Raw genomic sequence first — 15,637 nt, 5'->3', positions numbered from 1 at the left:
TTTGAGGGGACTAATCACAAAGTAGAATACACAGAGGGTTAATGTGACTGGATTCAAAGCTTGACAACCTTTGGTCTATCTGTATCACATGTAGCAAAAATAATTGTTCTCTAAGCACATCCTTTAAAAGTTGGAAAAAATTGCTAAAAACATATAAATTATAACTGTAGTCAGTGACAGGAGCTCCACTATAGTTCTCAGTTGATGTTATTTAAAAGGATATGAAACCCAAAAATGTAATTTTGTGATTCAGACAGAGCATACAATTTAAAAACAAAACAAAACAATTCTACTTATTTTATGAAATTTGCTTCATTCCCATGGTAATCTTTGTTGAAGAGATACCCAGGTAGGTGTCTGGAGCACTACATTGCAGGAAATAGTATATGCTTCTTGCAAAACTGCTGCCATATATTGCTCTAGACACATGCACACTCCTGAGCTTACGTCCCTGCATTTCAACAAAAGATATCAAGAGAACGAAGAGAGTTTGATAAAATAAGTAAATTAGAAAGTTGTTTAAAATTGCATGCTCTATCTGACTCAAAAGAAAATGTTTTGGTTTTATGTCCCTTTAATTATTGGATATATCTAGTTAAGGAAAGTATATATATTTTTTTCTAACATGGAGGGGAATTTTTATATGCTTGCCATACGTGGTATTCAGTGATATACACAGATTTCTGAATGTTATGCAAGATTTGGAATTAATAAATAAATGTAAAAAGTTAAAATATTTGTAAGAAATACATCTTGTTGACATGGACATGTGAGTAAACCCAATTAAAGTCTGCATACGTTATTACTACTCTACTGCACCTTTTTGTTAGAGGGATGGGGTATTGTAAGTAGTGCAACATTACAATACTATTAGATCAATTCCACTGTTATGTACAAACATTTTTCAAATGCATTCTACAAAATGAAGGAATTCAGTTGCCGTTTGAAGAGAATTTTTTTCTAGTGGCATCATTTTGTATCAGTATTGACAAAAAAATGTAGACTTATAGAATTAAAGACAAATAAACCAAACCAGATCTAGAGAAGCCTTGTAATCCAGACTGAACCCGATTAAAGAGTCGATGTACTCAGGCAATGAGCTGAAAATAGTTTGTTGTATTAAATGGAATACCCTTTCAATAGGGCTGGGCTCACACACGCTTCCACCCATACCCCCCCCCCCCCCGCAGTGATGTTTCTTCTGCTGCCTTTTGGTTTTGTAGATTTTCTGTTTCCAATACTGCAGTATTGAAATTTGCAGTATCATTGAAAGTTTAAAATTGCAGATTCACAGTGTGTATATTGTTGCTGTTTATTAGTTGCTGTAATAAACTGGAGGCAAAAGGGCTATTGTTACAAAAATAAATATATACATTTAAATAAGACCTTTAAGGTGGCTGGTTACATGTAGCTGTCTTGTTTATGCTTTATGGTCAAATTCATTTTATGCCAGAACATAAATAGGACATTGGCATTCTGAAATTTTCCTTCCAGGACTTGTGCACATTACATTCTGGCTGATTTCCTATTTTTGCTTTTTTGTCCTAGTGTCACCCACTTGTTGTCATATTGCAACTTCTCTTTCAGGAATTACAGAAAGACCAGAACATAGTGCTCTCTTTTTCTGAGCACGCTCCTGACCAAGTGTACATATTATAAAGGTGACTGAGTTAAACCTTATGAGCTAAAGAGTTCTGCACAGACCTGCTTGTACTAGATAACAACATCATAGCATATTCATTTTTTAATTCATGTTTATTCCAGTGTCAATATAGTGTAAAGTAGATGTCAAATTGACAAAATAATTGTATGGGTCAGATAGAAAATGTAACTTTAAGATTTTTATTTCTCTTATCAAATGTATCATTTGTTGAACTGTGTTTGTAACAATATAGAACACTGTTACAAACAATGTTGCAAAACACTGCTGCTATAAAGTATTGAAGATGCGTGCATGCTCCTAAGATCTTATGAGCCTATCTAGATTTATTCATCAACAAAGAATACCAAGAGAGCAAAGCAAGTTTCATTAAATTATAAAGCAGTATGGGACAGCAATATATACGTGTGTGTGTTTATAAAGCAGTATTGCTTTAATTGGGCTTGGTTATAGGTCTATCTTGGCTGTATTCATATGTTGTTCAGTGTTCCATTAAGTGTTGTGTTAAACATATAGCTAAAGTTAGCTCTAGATCATCATTGCACTACTGGTCTAAATCTAAATATGGCTGATGGGCCAACCCGGAGTGGCTTATGTGCATAGTTGCAGTTCCTTTTTACTGTCAAAGGGATAGCAAACCCATATTTCTCTTGTTAAGTGTATCCAGTCAACGGATCATCCATTACTTATGGGATATTCTCCTTCCCAACAGGAAGTTTCAAGAGGATCACCCACAGCAGAGCTGCTATATAGCTCCTCCCCTAACTGCCATATCCAGTCATTCTCTTGCAACCCTCAACAAAGATGGAGGTCATAAGAGGAAAGTGGTGTTTTATACTTAGTTTATTTCTTCAATCAAAAGTTTGTTATTTTTAAATGGTACCGGAGTGTGCTGTTTATCTCAGGCAGTATTTAGAAGAAGAATCTGCCTGCATTTTCTATGATCTTAGCAGAAGTAACTAAGATCCATGGCTGTTCTCACATATTCTGAGGAGTGAGGTAACTTCAGAGAGGGAATGGCGTGCAGGTTTTCCTGCAATAAGGTATGTGCAGTTAATATTTTTCTAGGGATGGAATTTGCTAGAAAATGCTGCTTATACCGGATTAATGTAAGTAAAGCCTTAAATGCAGTGATAGCTACTGGTATCAGGCTTATTGATAGAGATGCATACTCTTATAAAAATGTAATATAAAACGTTTGCTGGCATGTTAATCGTTTTTATATATGTTTGGTGACAAAACTTATTGGGGCCTAGTTTTTTTCCACATGGCTGGTTTGATTTCTGCCTAGAGACAGTTTCCTGGAGCTTTCCACTGTTGCAATATGAGTGGGAAGGGCCTATTTTAGTGCTTTTCTGTGCAGATAAAAATACTGACAGAGACATTCAGCTTCCCTCTGCATGATACAGGACATCTCTGAAGGGCTCAAAAGGCTTCAAAGTCGTGTTTGAGGAGGGTAACAATCACAGTAGACTGTGGCAGTTGTTGTGACTGTGTTTAAAAAACGTTTTTGTCATTTATTATTCTGGTTTTGTTATTAAGGGGTTAATCATCCATTTGCAAGTGGGTGCAATGCTCTGCTGACTTGTTACATACACTGTAAAAATTTTGTTAGTGTAACTGCCTTTTTTCACTGTTATTTCAAATTTTGTCAAAATTTGTTTCTCTTAAAGGCACAGTAACGTTTTTTATATTGCTTGTTAACTTGCTTTAAAGTGTTTTCCAAGCTTGCTAGTCTCATTGCTAGTCTGTACAAACATGTCTGAAACAGAGGATACTTGTTCATTATGTTTAAAAGCCATGGTGGAGCCCCATAGGAGAATGTGTACTAAATGTATTGATTTCACCTTAAACAGTAAAGATCAGTCTTTATCTATAAAAGAATTGTCACCAGAGGGGTCTGTCGAGGGGGAAGTTATGCCGACTAACTCTCCCCACGTGTCGGACTCTTCGCCTCCCGCTCAAGGGACGCACGCTAATATGGCGCCAAGTACATCAGGGACGCCCATAGCGATTACTTTGCAGGACATGGCTGCAATCATGAATAATACAGAGGTATTATCCAGATTGCCTGAATTGAGAGGCAAGCGCGATAGCTCTGGGGTTAGACGAGATACAGAGCGCGTAGATGCTGTAAGAGCTATGTCTGATACTGCGTCACAATATGCAGAACCTGAGGACGGAGAGCTTCAGTCTGTGGGTGACGTCTCTGATTCGGGGAGACCTGATTCAGAGATTTCTAATTTTAAATTTAAGCCTGAGAACCTCCGTGTATTGCTTGGGGAGGTATTAGCTGCTCTGAATGACTGTGACACAATTGCAGTGCCAGAGAAATTGTGTAAGCTGGATAAATACTATGCAGTGCCGGTGAGTACTGATGTTTTTCCAATACCTAAAAGGCTTACAGAAATTATTAGTAAGGAGTGGGATAGGCCCGGTGTGCCTTTTTCCCCACCTCCTATATTTAGAAAAATGTTTCCAATAGATGCCACTACACAGGACTTATGGCAGACTGTCCCTAAGGTGGAGGGAGCAGTTTCTACTTTAGCAAAGCGTACCACTATCCCGGTTGAGGACAGTTGTACTTTTTCAGATCCAATGGATAAAAAATTAGAGGGTTACCTTAAGAAAATGTTTATTCAACAAGGTTTTATTTTACAGCCCCTTGCATGCATTGCGCCTGCCACTGCTGCGGCGGCATTCTGGTTTGAGGCCCTGGAAGAGGCCATCCATACAGCTCCATTGACTGAAATTGTTGACAAGCTTAGAACTCTTAAGCTAGCTAACTCATTTGTTTCTGATGCCATTGTTCATTTGACTAAACTAATGGCTAAGAATTCCGGATTCGCCATCCAGGCGCGTAGGGCGCTATGGCTCAAATCCTGGTCAGCTGATGTGACTTCAAAGTCTAAATTACTCAACATTCCTTTCAAGGGGCAGACCGTATTCAGCCTGGTTTGAAAGAAATTATTGCTGACATTACTGGAGGTAAGGGTCATACCCTTCCTCAGGACAGGGCCAAATCAAAGGCCAAACAGTCTAATTTTCGTGCCTTTCGAAATTCCAAGGCAGGTGCAGCATCAACTTCCTCCGCTTCAAGACAAGAGGGAACTTTTGCTCAATCTAAGCAGGCCTGGAAACCTAACCAGTCCTGGAACAAAGGCAAGCAGGCCAGAAAGCCTGCTGCTGCCTCTAAGACAGCATGAAGGAACGGCCCCCTATCCGGCGACGGATCTAGTAGGGGCAGACTTTTTCTCTTCGCCCAGGCGTGGGCAAGAGATGTTCAGGATCCCTGGGCGTTGGAGATCATATCTCAGGGATATCTTCTGGACTTTTAAGTTTCCCCTCCACAAGGGAGATTTCATCTTTCAAGGTTATCTGCAAATCAGATAAAGAAAGAGGTATTCCTACGCTGTGTGCAAGACCTCCTAGTAATGGGAGTGATCCATCCAGTTCCGCGGACGGAAAAAGGACAGGGTTTTTATTCAAATCTGTTTGTGGTTCCCAAAAAAGAGGGAACCTTCAGACCAATTTTGGATCTAAAGATCTTAAACAAATTCCTCAGAGTTCCATCTTTCAAAATGGAAACGATTCGGACCATCCTACCCATGATCCAAGAGGGTCAGTACATGACCACAGTGGACTTAAAGGATGCCTACCTTCACATACCGATTCACAAAGATCATCATCGGTTCCTAAGGTTTGCCTTTCTAGACAGGCATTACCAATTTGTAGCTCTTCCCTTCGGGTTGGCTACAGCCCCAAGAATCTTTACAAAGGTTCTGGGCTCACTTCTGGCGGTTCTAAGACCGCGAGGCATAGCGGTGGCTCCGTATCTAGACAACATCCTGATACAGGCGTCAAGCTTTCAAATTGCCAAGTCTCATACAGAGATGGTTCTGGCATTTCTGAGATCGCACGGGTGGAAAGTGAATGAGGAAAAGAGTTCTCTATCCCCACTCACAAGAGTCTCCTTCTTAGGGACTCTTATAGATTCTGTAGAGATGAAAATTTACCTGACGGAGTCCAGGTTATCAAAACTTCTAAATGCTTGCCGTATTCTTCATTCCATTCCGCGCCCTTCGGTGGCCCAGTGTATGGAGGTGATCGGCTTAATGGTAGCGGCAATGGACATAGTGCCATTTGCGCGCCTACATCTCAGACCGCTGCAATTATGCATGCTAAGTCAGTGGAATGGGGATTACACAGATTTGTCCCTCTGCTAAATCTGGATCAAGAGATCAGAGATTCTCTTCTCTGGTGGTTGTCTCAGGTCCACCTGTCCGAGGGTATGACCTTTCGCAGGCCAGATTGGACAATTGTAACAACAGATGCCAGCCTTCTAGGTTGGGGTGCAGTCTGGAACTCCCTGAAGGCACAGGGATCGTGGACTCAGGAGGAGAAACTCCTTCCGATAAATATTCTGGAGTTAAGAGCACTATTCAATGCTCTTCTGGCTTCGCCTCAGTTAGCAACACTGAGGTTCATCAGATTTCAGTCGGACAATATCACGACTGTGGCTTACATCAACAATCAAGGGGGAACCAGGAGTTCCCTAGCGATGTTAGAAGTCTCAAAAATAATTCGCTGGGCAGAGACTCACTCTTGCCACCTGTCAGCAATCCATATCCCAGGCGTGGAGAACTGGGAGGCGGATTTTCTAAGTCGTCAGACTTTTCACCCGGGGGAGTGGGAACTCCATCCAGAGGTGTTTGCTCAATTGATTCATCGTTGGGGCAAACCAGAGTTGGATCTCATGGCGTCTCGCCAGAACGCCAAGCTTCCTTGTTACGGATCCAGGTCCAGGGACCCAGAAGCGACGCTGATAAATGCTCTAGCAGCGCCTTGGTTCTTCAACCTGGCTTATGTGTTTCCACCGTTTCCTCTGCTCCCTCGACTGATTGCCAAAATCAAACAGGAGAGAGCATCGGTGATTCTAATAGCGCCTGCGTGGCCACGCAGGACCTGGTATGCAGACCTAGTGGACATGTCATCCTTTCCACCATAGACTCTGCCTCTAAGACAGGACCTTCTAATACAAGGTCCTTTCAATCATCCAAATCTAATTTCTCTGAGACTGACTGCATGGAGATTGAACGCTTGATTCTATCAATGCGTGGCTTCTCCGAGTCAGTCATTGATACCTTAATACAGGCACGAAAGCCTGTTACCAGGAAAATCTATCACAAGATATGGCGTACATATCTTTACTGGTGTGAATCCAAGAATTACTCATGGAGTAAGGTTAGGATTCCTAGGATATAGTCCTTTCTCCAAGAGGGTTTGGACAAAGGATTATCAGCTAGTTCCTTAAAGGGACAGATTTCTGCTCTGTCTATTCTTTTGCACAAGCGTCTGGCAGAAGTTCCAGACATCCAGGCATTTTGTCAGGCTTTGGTTAGAATTAAGCTTGTGTTTAAACCTGTTGCTCCCCCATGGAGCTTAAACTTGGTTCTTAAAGTTCTTCAAGGAGTTCCGTTTGAACCCCTTCATTCCATTGATATTAAGCTTTTATCTTGGAAAGTTCTGTTTTTGATGGCTATTTCCTCGGCTCGGAGAGTCTCTGAGCTATCTGCCTTACAATGTGATTCTCCTTATCTGATTTTTCATGCAGATAAGGTAGTTCTGCGTACCAAACCTGGGTTTTTACCTAAGGTGGTTTCTAACAAGAATATCAATCAAGAGATTGTTGTTCCATCATTGTGTCCTAATCCTTCTTCAAAGAAGGAACGTATTTTACATAATCTGGACGTAGTCCGTGCCTTGAAGTTTTACTTACAAGCTACTAAAGATTTTCGTCAAACATATTCCCTGTTTTTCGTTTATTCTGGACAGAGGAGAGGTCAAAAAGCTTCGGCAACCTCTCTTTCCTTTTGGCTTCGGAGTATTATACGCCTAGCCTATGAGACTGCTGGACAGCAGCCCCCTGAAAGAATTACAGCTCATTCTACTGGAGCTGTGGCTTCCACCTGGGCCTTTAAAAATGAGGCCTCTGTTGAACAGATTTGCAAGGCCGCGACTTGGTCTTCGCTTCACACTTTTTCAAAATTTTACAAATTTGATACTTTTGCTTCTTCGGAGGCTGTTTTTGGGAGAAAGGTACTTCAGGCAGTGGTTCCTTCCGCTTAATCCCTGCCTTGTCCCTCCCATCATCCGTGTACTTTAGCTTTGGTATTGGTATCCCATAAGTAATGGACTGGATACACTTAACAAGAGAAAACATAATTTATGCTTACCTGATAAATTTATTTCTCTTGTAGTGTATCCAGTCCACGGCCCGCCCTGTCATTTTAAGGCAGGTCTAAAATTGAATTAAACTACAGTCACCACTGCACCCTATGGTTTCTCCTTTCTCTGTTTGTTTCGGTCGAATTACTGGATATGGCAGTTAGGGGAGGAGCTATATAGCAGCTCTGCTGTGGGTGATCCTCTTGCAACTTCCTGTTGGGAAGGAGAATATCTCATAAGTAATGGATGATCCGTGGACTGGATACACTACAAGAGAAATAAATTTATCAGGTAAGCATAAATTATGTTTTTTTCTTTCATAATTCAGATAGAGCATTCCATTTTAAAGAACTTTATAATTAACTCCTATTATCAAATTTTGTTAGTACTTTTGGTATCTTTATTTGAAAAGCAAAAATGTTAAACCGAGCAGTTGGCCCATTTTTGGTTCAGCACCTGGGTAGCTTGTTCTGATTGGTGGGTAAATGTATCTACCAATCAGCAAGCGCTACCCAGGGTGCTAAACAAAAAATGGTCCGTCTCTTAAAGGACCAGTAAATACAATAGATTTGCATAACCAACAAATGCATGGTAAAAAGACAATGCAATAGCGCTTTGTCTGAACTTCAAATGAGTAGTAGTTTTTTTTTTCTGACAAATTTCAGTTATGTCTATTTCCACTCCCCCTGTATCATGTGACAACCATCAGCCAAGTCCAATTGCATATACGTATATTCTGTGAATTATTGCACATGCTCAGTAGGAGCTGGTGACTCAAAAAGTGTAAATATAAAAATACTTTGCACATTTTGTTAACAGAAGTAAATTGGAAAGTTATTTTAAAATTGCAAGCTCTATCTGAATCATGAAAATTGAATTTTGACTTGATTGTCCCTTAAAGCTTACATGCCTGCTTTTTCAAATAAAGATACCAAGAAAACAATTGATAATAGGAGTAAACTAGAAATTTGCTTAAAATTGCATGCTCTATCTGAATCATGAAAGAAAAAGTGTGGGTTTACTATCCCTTTAATGTGGTAGTCAGATGTTCCCAGCCAGAACCTGGCAACTTATGTGTTAGTCAATACATGGCCACGGTTTACAATTTAATATTTTTCAGTTTATCGTTTAGTATTAGAATAAAAAGGTGAATCCTAAACCATTGGTTTTGCTTTTACTTAAAGGGACAGTCTACACCAGAATTTTTATTGTTTTTAAAGATAGATAATTAATTTATTACCCATTCCCCAGTTTTGCATAACCAACACAGTTATATTACTATACTTTTAACCTCTGTAATTATCTTGTATCTAAGCCTCTGCAAGCTGCCCTTTTATTTCAGTTCTTTTGACAGACTTGCAGTTTAACCAATCAGTGCCTGCTCCCAGATAACTTCACATGCACAAGCACAGTGTTATCTATATGAAATACATGAACTAACACCCTCTAGTGGTGAAAAACTGTTAAAATGCATTCTGAAAAGAGGTGACCTTCAAGGTCTAAGAAATTAGCATATGAACCTCCTAGGTTAAGCTTTCAACTAAGAATACCAAGAGAACAAAGCAAAATTTGTGATAAAAGTAAATTGGAAAATTGTTTACAATTACATGCTCTATTGGCATCATGAAAGTTTATTTTGGCCTAGACTGTCCCTTTAACATAGTAAAGATATAATCATGGGTCATACTTTAAAACACATTATTTGGTGTAAAAAATAAATAAAAAATCTGCCATTAAGGCAAAATAAATTGCCAAAGATCATGGCAGTGTTATTTTTTTCTTTGTTTTACTTCATAGAAAATATATTTATTTAAAATATTTTTTGTGGGGAAAAAATAAAATGTTTAGAAAACAAATCCAAGCGTTGTCATAGTGGTGAATATGTGCATTGTGTTTGCCTTATATACAATAGTCTGTAATGTTAATATTGCTGTTTTACAGTATTTCAAGCTCAAACAGTGGAATAATCGTTTTACACCGCTCATTATAATGTTTACATTGCGGGCTATGGTTGCTGTGTTTGTCTAAATTCAGATTATAGATATGGATAAGATTTATTGGTAGTGCAGCACAGGCTGCTATTTACAGCAAATTATTCCTCCAATCACCTGTCAGCTTCTGACCTCCACCCCCAAAAGCAAGCAAACAAGTTAACTTTAGATCCTTACAAAAAGCTTGTTCAACGAGGTCTCACTGCCTCGCACTGTAGCTGTTCATTTCTTTTCTAAACACGCACAGATACATTTTTTTTTATGTGAATGTTTGCAACATATTAAAAAGCTGTTTTATTTACTTGGTATAGTCTAAGCAGTGTTTAATATGACTGGATTTGAGGTAATAAACAAAAACAAAACAGTGCTCTTGCTTTTGTTTCCAAACTAGATAGTGAAAACTTCAGGTAGACTGTGGTTACTATAAGAAGGGTACTTTTTTATATCGCTAGTGAAAATATTCTGTGTATTATACTTGAATGTATATCTGTATTTTATAGTTTTGTGATAGTCTTATTTATTAATGTACAGGATTTCCTTTCTAAATAACAGAGTTGTTTTTTTTACTGCACTATCGTGTACATTTTATATTTAACTGTACTTTAATTTTTTGTGTTTTTTTTAGAAACCTTTGTGTTGTGATTGCTATTAAAGGGACACTCAGGTTAAATTAAATTTTCATGATTCCGATACAGCAGTAATTTTAAACAACTTTCCAATTTACTTCCATTAAAAAAATGTGCCCAGTCTTTTATATTTATAATTTTTGAGTCACCAGATCCTACTGAGCATGTGCAAGAATTCACAGACTATACGTATATGCATTTGTGATTGGCTGATTGCTATCACATGGTACAAGGGGAGTGGAAATATACATAACTTTAAAATTTGTTATAAAAAAAAAATCTACTACTCATTTGAAGTTCAGACTAAGTGCTATTGTATTGTCTTGTTATCTTGCATTTGTTGATTATGCAAATCTAATGTGTTGACTGCTCCTTTAAATTATATACAGCCAAAATGATGTGGACAAACCCTTGCTTATTATTAAGGTCCAGTTTATCAGCCAGACCATTTACTGCATAAAATCCAGCACATAGCCATGATATCTCTATAGACAAACATTGGCAGTACAATGGGTTGAACAGAAGAACTCGCGTGATTTCAATGATGGGATTAGGTCAGGGGGGAGTGCCTATGACACTAGACACGCTCTCCAGCCCACAATCCCATTTAGAAAGCTGCAAAGACTTCAGAACAGCCAAACAGCTAGGACGTTCCATGCAGTCCTGCACAGATAGGACGGCATGGAACGTCCTAACGGCAGGAGGGTAAATGTGATTTTTGGCAAAGGGGATATCCTTTGACAATGCTAGTTTGTAAAATGTCTGCCCTACAAGATCTGTGCGGTCAATTGTAAGTTGTGTTGTTACTTCAAGACATTTCCATGTCACAATAACAGCCCAGCCACAAAGTGGTAGACCATGCAAACTCACAGAGCTGCCAATTGCTGATATTCATAGCTTGTGCAAATTACCTATAATCTGTTGCATCACTCACTACAGAGTTCCAAACTGCCTCTGTAAGCAATATCAGCACAAGAACTGTGCGTCGGGAGCTTAATGAATTGGGATTTCATTGCTGTGCAGCTGTAAACAAGCTTCATATCGACATGTCCAATGCCAGGTGTTGGCTAAAGTGGTGTAAAGCACTCTGTCACTGAAATGGAGCAGTGTAAACGTGTTCTCTGTAGTGATGAATCACACTTCACTATCTGGCAATATGATGTCAGAATATGATTGTGGAGGATGCTAGGAGAACACAACCTACTGAATGGCATAGTACCTACTATAAAGTTTCTTGAAGGAGGGATAATGGCCTCTTCAGAGTTTGGACTAGGCCCCTTTAGTTCCAGTGAATAGTTATCTTAATGCTACAGGAAAAATAAATTATAATTGGATGCTTCCAAATTTGTGACAACGGTTTGGCAAAGACACTTTCCTGTTTCAGCGTGACTGTGCCCCGTGCACAATGCGAGGTCTAGAAGATATGGTTTGATGAGTTTGTGCATGCCACTCAAGTTCGTCCACACCTGACCTCAACCCCAATGAACACCTTTGGGATGACTTGGAACAGTGATTGCAGTTCCAGACCTTCTCATCCAGCATCAGTTATTGACTTCACAAATGTTCTTTTGGCTGGATGGGTAAAAGCTCCCACGGACACATTCTAAAATTTTGTGCAAAGCCTAACCAGAGGAGTGGCGGCTGTAATATTTGTAAAGGGGGGGGGGGGGCAACTAATTGGTAATGCCCAAAACGATGTTAACATTTTTAAAAATGTTTAGACTTGGCCGATATCGCTTGTAATTACAAAGCCTTTACTGTCTCTTTACATTTCCAATTGATTATATTCCAATTAAAAAAGTTAATCATATACAAACCTCTTTAAAAGGAAATTAAACACTAAACACCTTTCATGCACCTCCCACTAATTATGCCACCATTTTGGAACCAATGTTACCCTGCAGTTATATGCTGGAGCGTTACTACACGGGGGCAACCTGTGACCTCAATACTATGCTTTTAAAATGTATTTAGTGTTCAATGTTCCTATAAAATGTAATTTTTTTGCAGAAAAAATGTTGTTAAGCTTTTTACCTGGTATATAGTCTAATCTATTGCTGCCTATTCTTTATATATAAATCTGTAAGGAAATAATTTATATGTACAGATTACTTACAACAACAGATTAGTATAAATATAGACTTTGAGGAGTGAATAGTGTTGTCAACAAGGTCATGTCGCCTCATGTGGAAAACAAAATATCTTCCTGTTTAATGACACCAGGTTTGTTGATAGCAATAAAGTTTAAAGATTTGTGTTTACTATAAAGCTGTTTTGTTTCCACAATCTTTGTTTCTTAAACCACATTCAAGTTCTTAAATGATTGATATTATTTTTTCCACTTACTGATAGTAAATTCTTTTCTAATAGCAGCACAAAGCAAACCAGGCACACCTCAAATTTAGCTTGGTGCGGCTGGATCCTTTCTAGGCTTTGCAACTATAAAATACAAATCTAACTTTTATTGTGTTATTATATAATGTGTGTATGTAACAAATATATGTATGTTTGTATATGTACATATTTGTCAATGAATATACTATATACACAAATATTTTTTGTTTTATATTATGATTGATATATATATATATATATATATATATATATATATATATATATATATATATATATATATATTTATATAAACATACGCAAGAGAGTGCAGTCCCACCTCCAAATTCAACTACCTGGGTGCAGGCAAATACAATGTACAGTTCCAAAAAGGCATGCACTTGCTGGGTTTGTGCAAAAAGGTGCTTTATTAGCACATAAGAAAAACAGTAACGTTTCGGGGATCAATCACCCCTTCATCAGACTAAGATATATATATATATTATTAAAAGGAACGGGAAAAGTGTGGCTCCTAAATTTTTTGCTGGCTCCTAGATTATGAACAAATTTGTCAAGCTCTTTCATGAGCCATGTAAAACACATGTCAATGATTTTATTAAGAACTGGACATGTGTTACATACATTTATATATTTGGAAATGTCAAAAACCCTTACATATACTACGGTATTCTAACTGTAAACATTCTAAAGTTTAGGGCTCGATTTCTCAAGCCATTCCTCCCCTACGACTGCAGGTTCTCACAACATAATCTGCAGTAAGTATTTATTAAGCAGCGGTCATCAGACCACTGCTTCCTACCCTCTTCTTCACCTCTTAGCCCGCCCGGGAACACTGAAAGCTCCTGTACCCGTGAGATTGGCTGTGCGCAGGCAGGGGGCGGCGTTGCACGTGAGCGCAAAATAGCGATTGTGTGCAATGGTAAATTACGGCAGCGGATTGTATGACCCTGTTCGCCCTCACTTGTTAAATCAAGCCCTTAGTGTTGTGTATATAAGTATACATGTGTGTGTAAGGTTTTTACATTTATAAGTATTAAATGTATATTCTCCCTACACACACAGACAACGGATCACGTAAAATCTGATCCTGTACCTATAATCAGTCAGTAAGTTAGCCTACACCAGGTGACACGCCTTCAACAAAAGGAAGACTTTGTAGTTTTACCACATAGCACATTTAAAACCTAAAATTAAACATTTGAGTGGATGCACGGTATTACTAGGCTGGCTGACCTCTCCTTGTTCAGAATGAAACCACAACATACTGTTGGAGGCCAGGGCTACCCAATAAGCAGTATCCATGTCCTCTCTACCGCAAAGAGATGGAGACTTCTTAAATACAGACCGCTTTCATCATTTCCTCTTCCTTAAGAGCTATAAACAATCTGTACCAGCATTATTATTTGGATTGCATGGGAAACTGGCCATGCTACTCAAATACATGAGTATCTTTCCATCCTTTTTTTGTGCGTTATACTTACTTTTCTACCTTCAATTTCCTTTTAAAACCTTGTTCCCATTTTCCTAGCTGTAAAGGATAGGAATATGCTTATGTTCATCAGTGTTTATAAGTTCTGTTTCTGGTTTCTTTGTTTTCTTATGTAAAAAATATAAAGTTTATTTACACTGTTAATATTTGCCTATATGTTTTATTGGTAAATTGAAACTCAGTAGATCCTGTTTTTTGTCTAACATTTAATGTATATGAGCTTAATGAGTATTTGCCGGCACAGCTTTATTATTATGACCTTTCCATGGTTCAGTAGTGGGTAAATTAGTAATTAGTAAGTGGAAAACTCAAGCTTTGAAAGCTTTTTATGAGTCCATATGTTTAGTCTGAATCCTATCCACATAGTGGTGTTCATAACAAAGTAATTGACACAAATTAACCAATTCTCTGTCAATGCAATTTGATTTTCCATGTCTTAAGGTACTTTTAACATAATTATAGACACCAGTCACCTATCACATACAAGTCTCTGATTATCTTGGGAGAGAATCTGCAAGTAGATTGGCTACTACTAGTTTAGATATGTCAGTTAAAATAATTGGGATTAATGCTGATGGAAAATATATTTAAAAAAAGACTTGAACTGGGTCAGCTGTGAAGAGAGAGATGCACAACTGGAGATTTTATCAAAATATGTTCTGAAAAGGGGTGGGTATGTAACATTAAACTGTCTAAAATATATGTTTAGATTGTCTTTCCAAATCTAAGGAGATGTTTACACTGAATATTGCTGAAAAAAATATCTGTAAAAGAAAAGATAAACAAATAGATATGCAACAATGTGACCGTTCCTTTTTACAGCGGATCTATTTCTTAGCACAAATGATAGACTACCCTGTGTTACTAGACCAATGTTCAACAATATCCAGCGGAAAGAAACTTGTTTGCCAAATTATTTTCATCTACCTAATTTCTGTGTTAAATTAATTTACAGTTAATGTTATTCAAGTTGAATATAACAAACTCCTGTAAATATTCACAGTTCCATCACTGCCCACCTTTTACAGTAACTAGACCTCCAGAAAATATATCATACCAGGGCCGGACTGTGAATAAAAGCAGCCATGGAAAAAATTGAAGAAAAAAATTGAGTTTGTAGAATGCTGGGATACTCCTTCTCCAATATTTTTTTTTAGAATTAAATTTTATTAGATTGTAATAAAAAAAAAAAGACACATTGTTGTTATATAGGCACGCTACAACCCGATTTCTTTTGTGACTCCCTTAGTGTGAAAATGATTATCCGTAGTGTGATCTGGAGAAGACACTC

General features: G+C 38.2%; 1 protein-coding gene across 2 annotated transcripts in view; it reads left to right on the top strand.

Annotated features, from left to right (window-relative positions):
• SLC7A2 (solute carrier family 7 member 2) overlaps positions 1-15,637 on the top strand; it is a 189,279-nt gene that overhangs the window by 70,577 nt on the left and 103,065 nt on the right. The gene's annotated exons all lie outside the window — the stretch shown is intronic.

Source organism: Bombina bombina, chromosome 2 (assembly GCF_027579735.1).
Source record: "Bombina bombina isolate aBomBom1 chromosome 2, aBomBom1.pri, whole genome shotgun sequence".
In the NCBI taxonomy this organism is placed as follows: domain Eukaryota; kingdom Metazoa; phylum Chordata; class Amphibia; order Anura; family Bombinatoridae; genus Bombina; species Bombina bombina.
Note: the sequence above shows the minus strand (reverse complement) of the source record. Positions and strands in the feature narration are given on the sequence as shown.